General features: G+C 28.8%; 1 protein-coding gene across 1 annotated transcript in view; it reads right to left on the reverse strand.

Annotated features, from left to right (window-relative positions):
* Positions 1-17,622, reverse strand: part of LOC148231620 (uncharacterized) — a 186,189-nt gene that overhangs the window by 90,255 nt on the left and 78,312 nt on the right. The window contains exon 2 of the mRNA XM_088193066.1: positions 5,006-5,074. The gene's annotated coding sequence lies outside the window, so the exon portion shown is untranslated. The remainder of the gene's footprint in view (positions 1-5,005; positions 5,075-17,622) is intronic.

A 17,622-nucleotide genomic window follows, 5' to 3' on the forward strand; every position in this document is an offset into this window, starting at 1 on the left:
TACCAAATCGTTCAACGCGAATTATTGTATTGTAATAATAAATTATATTATGGTGTTAAAATAAATATAATTGAAACGCAAAATAATTCACATAAAATGAGTTAAAAAATGCCACATAAATCATCTCAACAAGATGCGTCATAACGGAAGGTGCGACAAGTTATTATGTCTCACTTCGGAAAACTGTTATTAATATATATGAAAAAGGAAAAGAATAAGATAATATTAAAATCTATTTTTTGGCAATAAAACGTACGATATTGATGGGTATTATTTATTTTTATTGCATGTTTATTTTGGCAAAAAATGACTTTGGCGTTTATAAATAGATTATTTTTTAAACAAAATTGGTTTCGATAATTGGCAATTATTTCAGAGTAAATATTGGTATAATTTCAAAAGGGAGTATTTATATTTATTTAATTGGAAAATACATAAGTCTCATCTATACATTGCCATAAACGTAATGGCTCAAAAAATAGGGGGAGGTGTTATATAATTTAACTTTGATTTCGAACCATAAAAAAATAAAATAGGCACCGACGCGTACTGTACCTACCAATTTAAACCGGTCGATAATGGCTTTTTTATTGCCAAAATGTATGTGAATGTGTGTGAGCGACACAATCGGACGTGGCGTTGACATTTCACCTGATCGACAAAATGCGTGTTATTGCTAACAAAAACAAAGTGGACCAAACACGTATATCGTTAATAAAGCATTGCATTAATCTATTATATGGTTTTATATACAGTGCGAAAGACCTGAGTTCAAATCCCATATGAAAACTTGTTATTTTTAATTTTATCGTGTATGGGAGAATATAATTACTGATTTTTATAATAATATAATTCTAATCAATCATCACAAGTTACGTTTTCTTAGATTTTCCTAATCTCACAGATGTATATCGTGGTGAATAATTAAAATAAAATCGTTAGGTCGTGACTAGTCACATATATTAATTGTGAGCTGTAATATAATTGACCCTTTCGGGGTTTTCTCAAAGGTCCTACCAGAAACCTCTACTTTACACGTTATTTGTTAAGACAATAAATACGGCAGTTACAAAATCCATTTTTTTCTGTATGCCGATGATTTAAAAGTGTTTAAATGCATTTGATCTGTTGCCAATCTGATACATTTAAAGTTTAAAACAGACGCTTCCATTTCGATGAGCTGATTTGGAATTGCCAAGCAGTCACGTTACATTTTTAAGAAAGCAATTAGATCTTCAGGTGAGTTCGATTTGGCTAATACGAACCAACTCGAACCAAATATTGTGACTTATAATTCATAAGCTTCTGTATTTTTTATATACATGAAGCATTACTATAAAGCTTTTAGATACTGCGCATATATTTACAAAATAAATAAATAATAAAAGTAAAACGTAAAAATCAAACTCTGTGATTTATTAAAAGCTGAAGCGACAGCAACATCGTCAATTCAGACGTGAAAATATGAAAATTAATGGAAGTTGTCAGTCGCTGCAGTGAATACTGCAGAGTAACGAATTGAAATGTTTAGAACCCCTGAACCCAAACGTATACTAATTACCGGATTATAAATGGTAGCTTTGTGCCTTTTGGCTAATTTAAATGTGTATTTTTCGTCTGATTGAATTAAGGAAAGCAAGGGTGATTTTCAATGAATGTCTTTTTAATGTAAGGGTTGTTTAAATAATTTAAAAAAAACATTAAAATATTAGGCTAATATTATAAAATAAAAAACTTGACGATACTCCAGGGAAAGTAATCCAGCGACTCATATTTTATATTAAATTTTTAAATACATACATATGTTAGTTTGTTTTATAATAATAATAATAATATTAAGCTCGCGCATAATGGACATTAGTCATAATGTGAATGTAAAAATATAATTCAGAAAAAGCCAGTAAAATTATATCACCTGGGAACAGCAAAAGTTTTGTGCTGAATTATTCAACCAAAAATGTACGCATATAAATTAGTACACGCGAAAGTTTACTATTAGAATAATTTATGTTCTCTAACATTAAAAAAATATACATAAATCTAGATTTTTTAGATAATGAACAACTATATAATTTCTACCTTGAGATTAAACTATTTAAACCTAATTTACTGTATACATACGAAATATAATGACAAAAAAGCATGTAAATAATTATTACACACGAAAGTTCACTATTATAATAATTTATGTTCTCTACAATAAAAAATATATTTTTAGATAATAAAAATATATGAATTTCTACATCAAGATAAAATCATTTTAACTTTTATTCACCCCATAGATATGACACATAATATTTTTTAATAATATTAAGAATACAAAAAATAACAAATCAGAAGCTTAAATATTACGAGCTTTTATTATTACACAAAAACCCGTTGAGATTTGTTTTTGTACTTTAAGCAAGAGATTGACTAGCTTATAGTTAAACTTGATCACTTGAGATGACCCAGCAAGATTTATATTCAGTTTACAATCTGTTGTGTGGACTTGAATCAATATGTAAGTCTTATCCAAAGCATTTTATTCCGTGGAATTTTATAGCACAAATATTTTTTTATTAAAAATAATAATACATAAGTCAAACGAAACACATAGTTTGTTATCTTATAATCATAATTTACTCGACTAACATGCGTATTTGTATTTCAGGCAAAAGTTGTAAAAAGGGACAATAGCGTGACTGATCGGTAAAGCGTAACATAGTAGTTTACTATTCCCTGGGTAAATGTAACTGATCCTTTTATTCTACATTGTTAAAGGTAGTACAAATACATGTCTGTTACGAATTTGACAAATATATTTTTTTGTATCAAATTATTGAAACATTCTGTAAGCTCGCATATAAAATACCAGCTTAATGCTATAAAAACACGATTTATTAAAAGTGTGTTTTAAAGATTATTGTAAAAAAATATTTAATTTTGTTAAAAAATCCTTAATAAATTACACCTGAAGTCTGCCGAGACCTTCGACTTCGAGTAAGCGACCAAGTTTCATATGCCGTCCGGACGGCGGCTTCTGTCACGTACAGCTGGCATATTTGCGCGCGATCGAAAAATGTGCCAAAAATCGCAATTTTTAAATTGTCATAATATTAAAATTACGCTCCTGATAATTATAAAAGTTTGTGTGGGCACTCACCAATACAATATCAGTGAAAACTTCAGTCGTAAATATTCAATTTACGCAAAATCTTTGTCGGCTTTTGCAAAACGCAATAAGGCATAAAAATGATACTTCAGAATACGAACACCACATCTGTAACTATCCTAGAGTTTGTCACCACCGATTCTAAATGAGAATTCGTTATGGTGTGACATTTAAATAAACTGATTTAGAAAAATACATAAGGATATTCGAAACGATTTTTTTTAACAAAAGTACCACTAATTATTTTTTAATTATTTCATTTTATATGAAAAAAATAAATAATAACGATATCTGTTAGAAGAATATACTATCAAAAATATAATTAATCCCTTTTGATGCCCTAAAATATTTAAAGATGTCAGTAAGAGTCTGTTGAAGTCCCCGATAAGCATGTGGTATTATAACTTGACCACGTGACTACAACGCAGCGCTCGACATACGTGTTGACCATAGGATGCCTACACGCATACTGAAATTGAACCGAGTTATCAGTTTGCGAAAAATCATATCATTATCTCTCTCACTGTCGTCACTTAACACGCGAGAGAGCGATAGGAGATGTATCTCACCACTCGCGCGAAGCTGGCCAAGTCTACCACATTACCTCCCGTTCTCGGTAACACTCGGACAACTTCCGAGAGATTTTAGAGCGGGTAGAACCGAACTCGACCGAAGTAACCCCGAATTAACCCACTATATTATCCGTCCTTGGCCAACCTTGGCCAACTTACAGAGAGTGTAGTGCAGGCATTAGAAAAAAATATTATATAAATATTTTATTAAAAAAAAAGCATCATAGATAAAAAAAGTACTGAGGTTAATTTTTTTTCAAAATTTATATTTAAATAAAAAAAAAAAATTACAACAGAAATCAAATTCAGTTGTAAAAAAATAATTTATTTTTAATTGCTATCAATATTTGTTATTATCTTTTTAAAAATCATAGTTTTTATTTTTTTTAAGGAGAGTACATACACTAAAAAAAATGAAATAATATAAAAATATTTTGTATTAATTAAATTCATTCAAAAAAAATATTTTTGTGATTAATGTTTAATATTAAGCAACACAAAAATAATATTTTTAGTTGTATTAGCAAATTTAAAAAAGGGAGTTTTTATTTTATTAACACTGTTTCATGTAAATGAAATAATATAGAATTTATATAAAAAAAAGACTATCATATAATAAATAATTTTATATTTAATTACAATTATATATTGAAAACTTTTAGTTAGTAAAGCCTACTTTAATGAAGTAAAGAGTTAACACATTATTTGTAAGAATTGTCTAGATTAAAAGTATCAAGATAAAGATATAAACCTGTCTTCTAAAAGCATAATTTATTTTTAATAATTTTTAATTTTAAATAAATAATATTATAGCAGTTGTATAATACTTTGTACAAAATAATATTTAAAACGTTGAATCATTTTTGACACAATTAAATGCCCTTTTATCATGTTTTATCATGATAAAAAACATACATAATTTTTCATCCAACGCGAAGCTAACAAGTCTCGTGGTTTTTCTTTCAACCATCGCGATTTTATGATTAATGGTTTCGAAAGTTGTTTTTTACACCCTCTCTCTGAGAAAAAACTTTGGCGGTACGAAACAATATGAGCTTCAGTATAAATCACTCTGTATTTTTCCGTTACTAGCCAGAAACATTTTCAGAGATTCCCTAATCTTAAATCGCTCAGATAGTGATTTAATTTTAAGAAATTTTTGACCCAGTCATCTTTATGATAAAATAGTATGAACAATGTATCATGACATTGTCAATGTTTAGTATATATAAATAGCATATAATCAATCAATTATCTATGGAATATTGTGTCGCCTTACCGAAGGTAGAGTTACGACGCCCCGTGACGTCATTTCCTTGGTCCAAAGGCTCCAGGGCGACGTATAAATCTGAAAATAATGAAAAAATATTGTATTTGACGGTGAACATAGCATATGATTTGTCACTCGTTAATGTGATTAAACACGTAAACGTGTCTGAAGTTGCGATAGTGTTTTTTATTAATTATTTTTTTGCGGTGTATTGTCAAATTAAAAAAGGCACGCAAATTTTGCGGCACGTAATGCAAAATATGAGCTCTTTCATTGTTGCGATGTGAATCTTGTCATTTTAATATTTCAACAATGTATATTGTGCTGTTGAATGAGGTAAAGAAAGTTCATTTTACATTGCGACAAACAAACATACAAAATAAGTATAATGCTTTGTATTTAATGTTAAATTGGATGAGAGAGAAACTGAGAAATGAATGAATAATGGTACTTTTAGCATAAAACTTAGCATAAAGGATGCTGGTTCGTTCAGAGTTAATAATATATTGTATGATTCAAGCTTTTATAATTAGAAATGTATAATTAATGCGGGGGTTAAAATAATAAAAGCAATTTGAAAATTTGTTACTATTATAATATATAAATATATTTATGAAATGGAGCTGCAATCCGGTTTGCTTACTTCATTACGAGTGCTGAATTTATGTAATATATGTGTGTGTATAAACCGCAATGAAACTCTTAAACTATATAGATAAATACATATTTATAGAAACTATTTCATATAGTGTAAGTGTGAGTATTGATCTATCTCGACATAAAGACTTACTTTTCATCAAATTTATTTTTAATTAAATTAAGTGTATCAATATTTAATATTTCTAAACCTAAATTTTTAAAATTTGTACCTTAAAAATAGTTTAATTTTAACAGGTATTTAAATACTTGAAGACGGAAAATAAAATATAATATATTACCTGACATTTTATATCTAAAATTAGTTATTATATCTACTAGGTTGTTTTTTTTGTGATCTCAAAAATAATAAAGGGTTTCACATGTCTATTTATTTGGCAATAATAATCATGGAATAATAATAAATTGGTGTTTAGTTTAAAAGTATATACAAAAATATTTTTTTAAGATATTTAAGATTATATTGTGCATGTCATAAATTAAAATACAGATTAAAATTAGTATATTTTATATAAATTAAATTTCGATCGATCGTCACATATTAGGTATTCCTAGATTTTCCTAACCTCACGGATAGAAATAGTCATATAATAATTTAAATTAAATTAAATATATTTATTGTAAGCTGTAATTAATAAAATATATGTCACTGATTTATAGAATTCCTCACTACTTATTAAATAGATTTTATTTTACTGGCTTGTTGCAACAGAATTATAAGAAAGTGTATGTAAATCATATTATTAAAAATATATATTTAGCTGTTTCTAATGAAATGCAGCTCTTCAGAATAACCCTTTGAGAATATTTCCGTACATGTACGGCGGTCTATCTTTCACTGTTTTGAGGTACCCCAGATATATATTCATATATATATCTTAAGAAATCATAAATAAAAAATATTAAAATTATATTTTTTTATTTAGATTATTGTAAATCTATACAAAATAATACCATTAAATTAAAGAGTATGAAATAAATTAACATTGCAAAAAATATTTTATATTTATATTATAAAAAATATTAGGAGCTTCTGTTTTGATATAAAAAATCCACAAAAGCCGAATAATATGAAATAAATATGTAAAATAAATTACCAAAATTTAATAATAAAAAAGTTTTACAATAAATTATTAAAACATACTAATACAAAGCAATCATAGATTTTTTCATTATTGTTTAAATAATAATAAATAAATAACAACAAAACTCACTATTCTAAGGGTAAAGAAAGTCAATTAATGCTTTTATTTGTAAATCAATTATATAATGACTAGCTGTCGGTACCTCACTATCGTGAGGTACCGATAGCTAGCGAGTGTGCGAATACCGGACCCTCAACTTTTTGGGTTTTAAATATAATTTTTGCTTCGTTCTGATTTTTTAAAATATTTTTAAAAATTTAATGGTTCAAATTGGACAATACTATTTAGGATTTTCAATGATAGACAAAATAGTTCAATCTATAAAAAAATACTTAACATTTTCAATTCATTTGAAAATAGGTTTACAACTTGACTAAATATTTCCAGAAAAAAACATTTTATATTATTTATTAGATTTACAACGTTAGATTTTATCGTTATATTGAAACTTAGATATTTAATGATAAATCTAAATATTGTATATCATTTATGAATAGGTTTAAAACTTCACTAGATAATAATAAATTAAAAATTGTACTATGAAATTTCAATACAGCGAAGCTCACGGAACCAATGAATACATTTTGGTATACTGAAAATTCGTTATATTGAACGTAAGGAAGATGATATATTTTAATTTTAATTATCACATTACTACAACATCAAAATAACCTCTTATAAGGTTGACAGATAGTTTTTTGCCCATTTTTAAGGATACTGTATGAAACAATAAAATTTGTGAAAAAAAAGGTTTTATAAAAAAAGTTTGAGGGTCAGCGAAACACCTGTAATGTCGCTTTTGAACACATCTGTCACACACCACGTCAAGAACGAACTGAATTTGGAGAAATATTGTGTAAAGTTGCAACGTCATTCTTAAATTCGGATCAAAATATTTTGTTATACTGAGATCAGTCTTCGTTATAATGAAAACATTTTGTATGCAAGTTTTTCGGGGACAAATTAAAGATTCGTTATACTGTGAATTTTGTTATTTCGGTATTCGTTACAAAGAGATTTCGTTGTAATATTTTTTAAAATAGGTTTGTAACTTTACTAAAAATATTATTAAAACAAAAAATATCAAAATGTTTTCAACATAAAAAATAATATTAAAACGTAACATTTTGTATCATTTAAAAGTAGGTTTACAGTTTAATAAATAATAATAATAATAAATAGCATCGGTTACACATCCGCTCAAAAATATTACTGATATGAAAAAATATTTTGTTACACCTTACTAACGCTACAACACAATCGATCATATATAGTTAGTGCAATGTGAGTGATTATAAGTCATTGATTGTGTTTTAGCGTATTTTATGTGTTTGAGTGCCAGTTTTAACGCTGCATAACACAATTATATCATAAATTTAAATTTTCGTATATAATGATTCACTGTAGCTTTAAAATTATCTGAACTACATATTTTTTTTGTGATTTGCAGAAAAAGTTTATTCGTCTCGCCGCCATTATATAAGCGCACGTGATGAATTTTTTGGCAGATTAGGGTCATTTGAAATTAGGTTACGCAAATAGTCCTAAATAAAAGATAATCGATATCTATATAATCACAAAGGAATTGAAGGAAATGCTTAGAATTCTTGTGGCAACGTTGTCTAATCTCTAGATTATCGATAGCATTATTATGAGAAAAGTAACATACAAAAACATATTGACGAATTTAAATTAAATTGCATCTAAAAAAGATGTGCTTTAATTTTTGTGAAAAATTACATTACCTTTAATAATTACGTTCGATTTTGTAACACTAATAAGCTCATATTTTATTAAAAAATAAAGGTAACTATTTATGAGGTATTTTAAATTATTTCAAAGCAAAATATTATTAAATAATTGCAATTCAGATTTGTTATACTTATATTACTAAACTTGTTTTGAAGCAAAAAACTATTTTTATGAGATTTTTTTTGTTAATAATGTAAGGATTATTAAGAGCTCTATTCTATACCAAAATATTCAAGTCTTAATTTAAAAAAAAAGTAATTAACAGCGTTAACTATATTGCAAGTCGCATAAAATCTCGTATGAGGAGGGGGGGGGGATTATTTTGATGCAGGTTTAGCTTCTAAACAATTTTTGTGAGGCACAATTTTTTGTATGATTTTATCTGAAACTTCAAGTTTTTAAATTTGGCGCCATTTTGCAAAAATATTTTTTTTTCTAACTAAAATTATGAGGGTGCTTTTCTATATCATAATAAAAATTAAAATCTTAGTCAGTAAAACAAAGGAATTAACAGCGTTAATTAAATTGCAAGTCTCATAAAAGCTTTTATGGTGATCCGAACAATCTAATATTTAGAATAGCTTGTTTTGAAGCAAAAAACTATTTTTTTATTTTTTATTTCGATGCAGATTTAGCTTTTAAGCCTTTGTTTTTTATTTAGAAAACTTTTATGTAGGATTTTATCCAACGGAGTTTATTTATTTATTTATTTATTTATTAAAATTATAACCATCGTGACCTGACAGGCAAACCTAATGCGTCACGATAGTCAAAAGAACTAATACATCATAATACATACAAATATAAACAAGACAAAACAACAGACACAAATCACCTCAACAGGTGTGCATTGTCCCATACGAACTGAACCAAAACTCCATATGTGCAAGAGAAAATGTCAATATTACTATGGACAGAATTGAGCAGATAAATGGCCTTGGCCAGAGAAGAGTTGGCAAGTGCTCCAGTTCTACACTTAACAGGCAAGAATAGTGGACGCGACCGAGAACTATATCCACCTTCAGGAGCCCACATTTGAAGCTGCTCGAGCACTGAAGGATTGTCTACAATGCCCTTGAGCAATTTCCAGAAGTGTTTAATTACATAAACACTTCTGCGAGTCGACAAAGAAACGTATCCCAGGGCTCCCAAAATAAAAGCACTGGGAAACAAGAACGGATAATACCCGTATTCCTTCAAGTATAAATATCGAAGAAATTTACGTTGTACTTTTTCCAGCTTCAATTCATTACATTGACTCATTACGCCTGGGATCAATAATAGGAGTTATAAGTGTTTAAGCTTAATTCAGATCTAGGAGATTCCAAGATATTCAAAACTTTGTTAATCGACACTAAACATTTAGAAACTTTATAAAGTGCTGTAATAAATAAATCATAGTGCATAAATTTGCATTTTATATATTCAAATATTGTAAGTTAACATTTTCGTACTTAATTTGGTAAAATATTTTTGACTTTTAAAAATTGAGTGTTTTTTCCTATGGTTTTTAAAATAATGTTTAGCTATTTAAAATATTTTCGATTTTAAATTAGGTAATTGCTTAAGAAATACAATGCACCTGTATTTATATTATTTGTAATAGTAAACAATATGATCAACAATATAAAATATATATTAACATATTATTTTAATTATATTCTCCATACAAATATGTATAGAAAATAAAACGCAAATAAATAAACAAACAGTACACCTAAAAAATCTAAGAGTATATTTGTAGTATCAGATATAGGCCGAGAGTTTTTCCTTTAATTTGAATTTTATGTAGAAATGACTGTTGATGTATTAATATTATATAAGGACTAAAACCATGTAAGGACCAATTCATAAATAATATTTATTGCAAATTTTCCCTCTAGAAAATTTATGAAAATTTTACCTCGCAAAACAGTAGGGCTTTTTGCCTATTTTAACCTACACACCCAGTTTAGTACGGTTTCATTCGACATAGGCAAGGCCCTCTAGCGAATATTAATCTGTTGGCGGTCGATCCTAGACCCTTTTTTGTTCCGGACTTCCGGGAACCGCCGCTACCGGAAATGGGCCGTTACCGTTAAATATTACGAAATCGTCGGTCGGCAGTACATTAAGGATGCAGTCGATAACATGTTCATATTTTTCATCTCGACATATAAATATCTTATATTATTTATCAAACTAACACAAGTGTTTTATTAAATAAAGCAATTGGCGTATCATTTACATGACCCTAAGTATAAATTAATCATCTTCATAGTTTATATTTATAAGTATAATAACTGCGTGGTTTACTTTTATAATAAATATATGTAGCAATAATAATCTAAAATTTTAATACTGAAAATCGAAAGCTTAAGCACGTATGAAAAATGCAGCTTTGATTGTTCCCATACTAAAAATACAAGAGAAAATTAAATAACTACAAAATGGAAGATTTTGATTGTATACGTCTGTGTGTGAGTTTAAGTTTGTAAATATAAATTAATTTCGATTGACTTTTAATACTCTTAATAAAATAACGTGAACAATACTAAGCAAGAAATGAATAACTGACGAGGGTTTAGCTGACCTTGGACAAAGCGGAGCTACGCCAACTATCGACCGAGACAAACTTTAAAAGCCCGAGAATGCATCACGTCAAAGCAATCATAAGAATCCCAAAAATCTAATCTGATCTTATAGATTATGTAACATATGTATATGTATAAAAAAATAAGCGTATGAACTACAAATTGTAATATCTAAAAAATAAGTTTAAGCATTTATTTACATTTATAATTAATATACCCCGAAATATTTCATTACATTCAATCTTTGTGTGTTTATATTAATATGTGAGATGTATTATTTATAAACGATGGAGATTCCTTAAGAGGTCATGCTATTGAACCATCCATTATATTTATGTCACGAACTGCAGACGCTTTATGATTTATGGCTTTTACGTTTCGAGCAATATATAATAGCGGTAACAGCATAAGAGCAGCCGTATTCACAAAACTTGCCAAATTTTGGCCTGCATTTTGCATAATAGCGAACGTTTAATCGCACTGCGGCAAAAGATGATTTTATAAAGTGCGAGAATCTTGCCAAAAAGTTTATGAACAATATGCATAATGCATCTGAAAAGTTTTTGCTACATTAGTTTAAAGTTGAACGTAATGATAGTATTAGTATGATGCAGTTTCGCTTACAAATAAAAACTGTTTTAAAAATCAATGACGTATTTAAAGATATTATATATCAAAAAAATATGGTTGTGAGTATGAAAATGGCTAGTTTAAGAACAACAACATAAAAAAGCTTTAAATTATATTTACAGATAATATCACCTGAAAGTTAAAAGGATGGACAAATAACTTATTATTATTTTATAATACTCTACGCGATCTAATATAAAACCCAAAGAAATAAAAAACCGTGGTAGCTTATTATATTTTCGAAATATATTATTTTTGTGAAGCTGAAAATTTATATGGTCCACATTAAATATAAAACACTTTTGCCAACTTTGAATCTGTATAACATATACCGGAATGAAATGAACCTTTTCCATTCAATAAAGCCAGTAGCTCATTTAGAGATTTGCCTTTATCTTCTCTATGGTCGTAAAACGTTGATCTTTAAATCTAACTAAATTCCACATTGCGTCTCACTGGCTACAAAGTCACACCCGCAAAGTTCCAACCTTAAAATACAATTACAGAATTTAAACATCTTAGACAAAAAAAGGCTCCATTTTTAAATGTAACACCACAGATCTTTTAGCATAATAAGTTATAAAGTATCTGTTATAAACGTTAGATTCAAAGAATCAATCGAAAACGCTTTTTGGTAATGCTGCTTTTCTAATGCCTGCACTACACTCTCTAAAAGTTGGCCAAGGTTAGCCAAGGACGGAGAATATAGTGGGTTACTTCGGTCGAATTCGGTTCTGTCTGCTCTAAAATCTCTCGGAAGTTGTCCGAGGCTACCTAAAACAGGAGGTAAATTGGGGGTAATTCAGTCGACTTGGCCAGCTTCGAGCGCTTCCGAACATTGACTGAAGTCAAAAAAACCAAAGTCGGAGCTGCTCTTTCGAGCGCAAGCGGTGAGATACTTCCTCTTTCGCTCTCTCGCGTGTTAAATGACGAGAGTAAGAGAGATAATGATATGGTTTTTGGCAAACTGAGATAGAACGAGTAACTCGGTTCAATTTTAGTATGCGCGTAGGCGTCCTATGGTCAACACGCATGACGAGCGCTGCATCGTCAAGTTATAAAACCACATGCTTATCGGGGACTTCAACAGACTTTTATTGACATCTTTGAATATTTTAGGGCACCAAAAGGGATTTATTAAATTTTTGATACTATATTCTTCTAACAGATATCATTATTATTTCTTTCTTAATTTAAAATTAAATAATAAGTGATACTTGATTTTGTTAAAATAAATCGTTTCGAATATCCTATTTTCCTAGATCGGTTAATATAAATGTCACACCATAACGAATTCTTATTTAGAATCGGTGGTGACCATCTCTAGGATAGTCACAAATGTTGTGTTTGTATTCTGAAGTATCATTTTTATGCCTTATGGCATTTTGCAAAAACCGACAAAGATTTTGCGTAAATTGAATATTTACGACCGAAAATTTTTCATTGATATTATATTGGTGAGTGCCCACACAAACTTTTATAATTATTAGTAGCGTAATTTTAATAATATGAAAATTTAAAAATTGCGATTAATTGGCACATTTTTTGATCGCGCGCAAATATGCCAGCTGTACGTGACAGCAACCGCCGTGCGGACATCATTCACGGCCGCCGTCCGGATGGCATATAAAACTTGTGGCAGTGTGACCACTACTCGGAAGTCGGCGATCTTGGCCGACTTCAGTTGACAACTTCCAGAGAGTGTAGTGTGAGCATAAAACTTGACGCAATCAACGAAAAAAAAAAATCCTTCATAGGAGGACATGGGTGTAAATACGAAAACAACCAACGGTCACACTTTTACCGACATTCACATTTTAACATCCACTTTAAAGTGCACTTCTTGTACTCTTCGTACAGACGGATGTGCAGCAACCAAGTGCTCCACATTCGTTCTAGCCATAAGCCGTCACGATTAGTATTGATGGTCTTCCGGCATCACTATTTATGTTAAAGACAGGGAGCTTTAAAATCACAGAAACCGCCGCTTCTCTCTTTGCAACGTTCGGAATCCGGAGTTGAACCCGCTTCAAAAACACAGAAATACAATCTTAACGTATAACTAACATATACAAACCCAACTGTTGTATATAAATTACAAACAATAACTATGTTTTTAACGAAAATAAACTGAAATATATATTATTTATATATAAATGATTTACTGCCGATTCGGGTTATATTTCCATCGATTTAGAAAAAGGTACGATGATCGCAAATATATATTTATATACTTTTGCGTATGGAGAAATACATTTTTGAACTGGGTATGAAAAATATTGATCAAAATTTGCATTTTTATCGAAAAACTACCCTTACCAGAATATATCCATCGAAAACCACACCCATGTGATTACTCGGCCTTTATAAATAAGTCCTTTTGATTCCAAAAGTGCATCACGTTTCATCGTTCATGTTCGAAAAGAAAAACTCAAAGTAAAATTTGTGAAAATAATTTGGTACACATCGCTTTTGCAATACAAAGAATACTTAGAATGTGTTTTCAATTAAATTATGCTAATTTTATTGCGTTTACGAAAGCGTTTCTTGCGTCTTGCAGAATGAAATGATATAAAAAATACAAAAAGAAAGTTTTCGCAAGTCTCGTTCGCGTATTTGCATTAATATTTTTATCGCGAATATTAGGTGCTCGAGAAAATGTATAATGTATTCTTATAAAATTTACATAGTATTAGTAGTAAAATAGAGTAATTATAAAATCGATACTGAGGATATATTTATATATGGTTCAGAAAAAATATTTGCCGCACTGTATCATACAATGCGGCAGGTCTAGTTCAATTTTTATTAATATAAATATAGCACAAATATTTTTATATGTTCCTGACACTGCCACTTTCATGACTTGCCTTCAAGTTTATAGCCTCAAAGCATGAATGCAGCCACAAATACGAACTTTCATTTCTCATTGGAATTTACTGCTCTGCGGCAATCAAACACATATCATACTTAGATAATACATCTACTATATAGTACATGACGTGTCTGGTTTAGAGGTGGGAGAGCACGCAGCATCCCGAGCCCTGTGGAGGTCCATAAATCTGTCTGCAGGATTTCCGGCCCCCTCACTTCGACAAAGTTAGGCCAACACGACATAGAAAATTAGTTTTTGGTGCAACACACATACTAAAACCGACAATCGACCGCTTGCATGCGCAGACTATATCACACAATTGGCCGAGTAGACAATGAAAGCATTGTTGTACCGATAAAGTTGATATTAGCTTTGCCAGGACTATAGAAACCTATTTAGAAAATACTGCTTTGTAGCAAACTAGTTACAAATAGACAATTACCTAATTTTACCATTAAGTTATTATATAGGTAGTGGTAGTTAAATAGCTTATACAAATTATAAATGTTTATAAAAGGGAGTCAAAAATGTATCAGGAATAAGAGTAATTATAACAATAAGCAAAAGTTTCATATATTAAAAGCTGCAACCTTTTTTTATGTTTATATTATAGCAACAATTTTAAAAAGGATTTTTTTTATGTATTTTATTAACGAGTAAACTTACATTTTGCTTTTTTAAGTGCCAATTAATTAAAATAATAATAATAATGTTAATACCTGTAAACCAGTATTGAAAATTTTGGTATATTACAATCCATAGTGTGACAAATAAATTTGCATTAAAATTGTTAGCTCGCACTTTAACAAAAAAAATCACCCAGTAGATAGCATCATCATATGAAAAAAATCTCAAATCTAATAAACTTTACTGTTATATACGTAAAAAGTTCTTATTAAATATGTTTTTATTTATTTAGGACATGCCTAGTAGAAGTGAGGTCAAAATATTTGGACCAAGCCGAGCGGGAGACTTCAGCTTGTTTTTATACTGTTGGCGGCCGTGATGTGAGGCCGCAGGATTTATCGTTAAATATTTAGGAAAGCATTATAATATTTAATATATAGATTAGTGTTTTTTTTTTTGATACAACAAAAAGACTACTCATCGAAAATTTAATTTAAAACCAGATCGAATAGTACCGGCCACAATAATTTGCATTTTTCAGGGAATCGAGAACTTGACGAGACTTAACTCTTTGACTGCGGATGGTATCTTAAGATGTCATAAAAAATCGCTTGTATTCATTATACACCTAAATATGCCATGAACCGTAATTCATATACTTCAAGGCAAAAAAACACTTTTATTTATCGAAAAAAATATTTAAAAAAAATTCACCACATATTAGCAAAGTGCGAAATGACAATCAAAAAGTTATTATTAGATATATAACTTTTGAAACAACAAAAGTTTAGTTAAACCCACATGAGCAAAGCTACGCCTAATCATCCAAAACGTACGATTAGGTCCAGCCGAGCAGTTAATCCGAATGCTTAAAAGTTCAACTTTTATCTCATATAAAAGTGAGACAAGAAAAACAGACACGTGTATTTAATTTCAGAGGACTAATATAAAAATAGTCTCGTTCATTTCGATCCAGTCAATTTAAATGTGTAAGAGTTGAACCTTTACCTTATGTTAAAACTGAAGAACAAAAAAAATGGCAAAAATGTTTCTATTAATAAAAAATACAAAGTGGACTAATGGAAGCGTAAGAAAAGCAGACTTTTTATTTTGACTGTCCGATTTGGTTCAGTCGAGCAGTTATTCAGAATGTTCAAGAGTTCAATATTTTAATAAAATAATTTATTGAAATATTTTTAAATTTAAAATTAAATGTGAGTTTTATTTTGGTATTGCAAATTACCATTGCAATTAAAAAAATGTTTACTTTCTTATAATTCGCGATTTAGAACATTTATTCATTTAGAATTATTCTATATTAAAATACTTAAAACATATTGTAAACCATAAATAAAATTTTATAGTTCTTTCTACAATTATTGCAAAGATTCAATGACCTTTTTCAAAAATTAGTGTATTTTAATAAATTATGAAGAAACATATTGTTTTTTTTTTATATTTGGTGACATTTCTATACATTGACGTCAATGATTTCGATTTCCTACTAAAATTTTCGTTCATTACCCCTTGGCGTAAAATATTTATTAAAACTATATTAAATTCGCATTAGTAAGGAGTTTGGACGCTACTCTGATAAAAAAATCGTTAGTGTGAATTTATACAATATATATATATATAATATACTGCCATATTTGATTGTTATATTCATATAAAAAATGTAATAAGTTTAATATTAATTTAGAATGCCTCATAACGATGCATAATTTAAACTAGATACCGTAACTATGTTACTATCAAGAATTTAATATCATAAATATGAATCTTAAATGTATTAGGATCAAAAATATTTGCTTAAAGAGCATTATTATATTAAAATATTGCATTAAATAGCATTATCATTACAAATAACAATATATTTAAAAGCAATTAAAAATATTTATTTACAATACAATTAAGTCATTTAAAACATATTTTAATAATGCTTCAAAAAATAGTTTACGCATTAAATTATTATATATATATACATTGCTATTTAGCAAGGAATAATAATACAACTAAAAAAACCCAAAACAAGTGCTTAAAAAACATCCCTCGCCACAATTTCAACGAGCAGTGGTAGAAAACGAAATGAGTTTGATGTTTTACTTTATAAAGACAAACAAGGTTCGGTACATCGCTTTCAGATATATTTTTTTAGTACCAGTAAATTTTCATTTAAAATATGCTTCGCTTACTTCTCCTACTGAAAACTCAGTTTTATTGTTCTTTCAATGAAAAGCGAATTTCCACATTGAAAACGGTCGTATAGAAAAGTTGGATATTTCCATTACATTTTTTTAATTTACACGAGGGCATATTTTTTAATAAGCACTACACAACGGCGTCGATATAAATAATATGTGTAAT

The sequence above is a fragment of the Plectrocnemia conspersa genome, unplaced genomic scaffold, assembly GCF_051122295.1.
Source record: "Plectrocnemia conspersa isolate PC_06_02 unplaced genomic scaffold, ASM5112229v1 ptg000009l, whole genome shotgun sequence".
NCBI lineage: Eukaryota > Metazoa > Arthropoda > Insecta > Trichoptera > Polycentropodidae > Plectrocnemia > Plectrocnemia conspersa.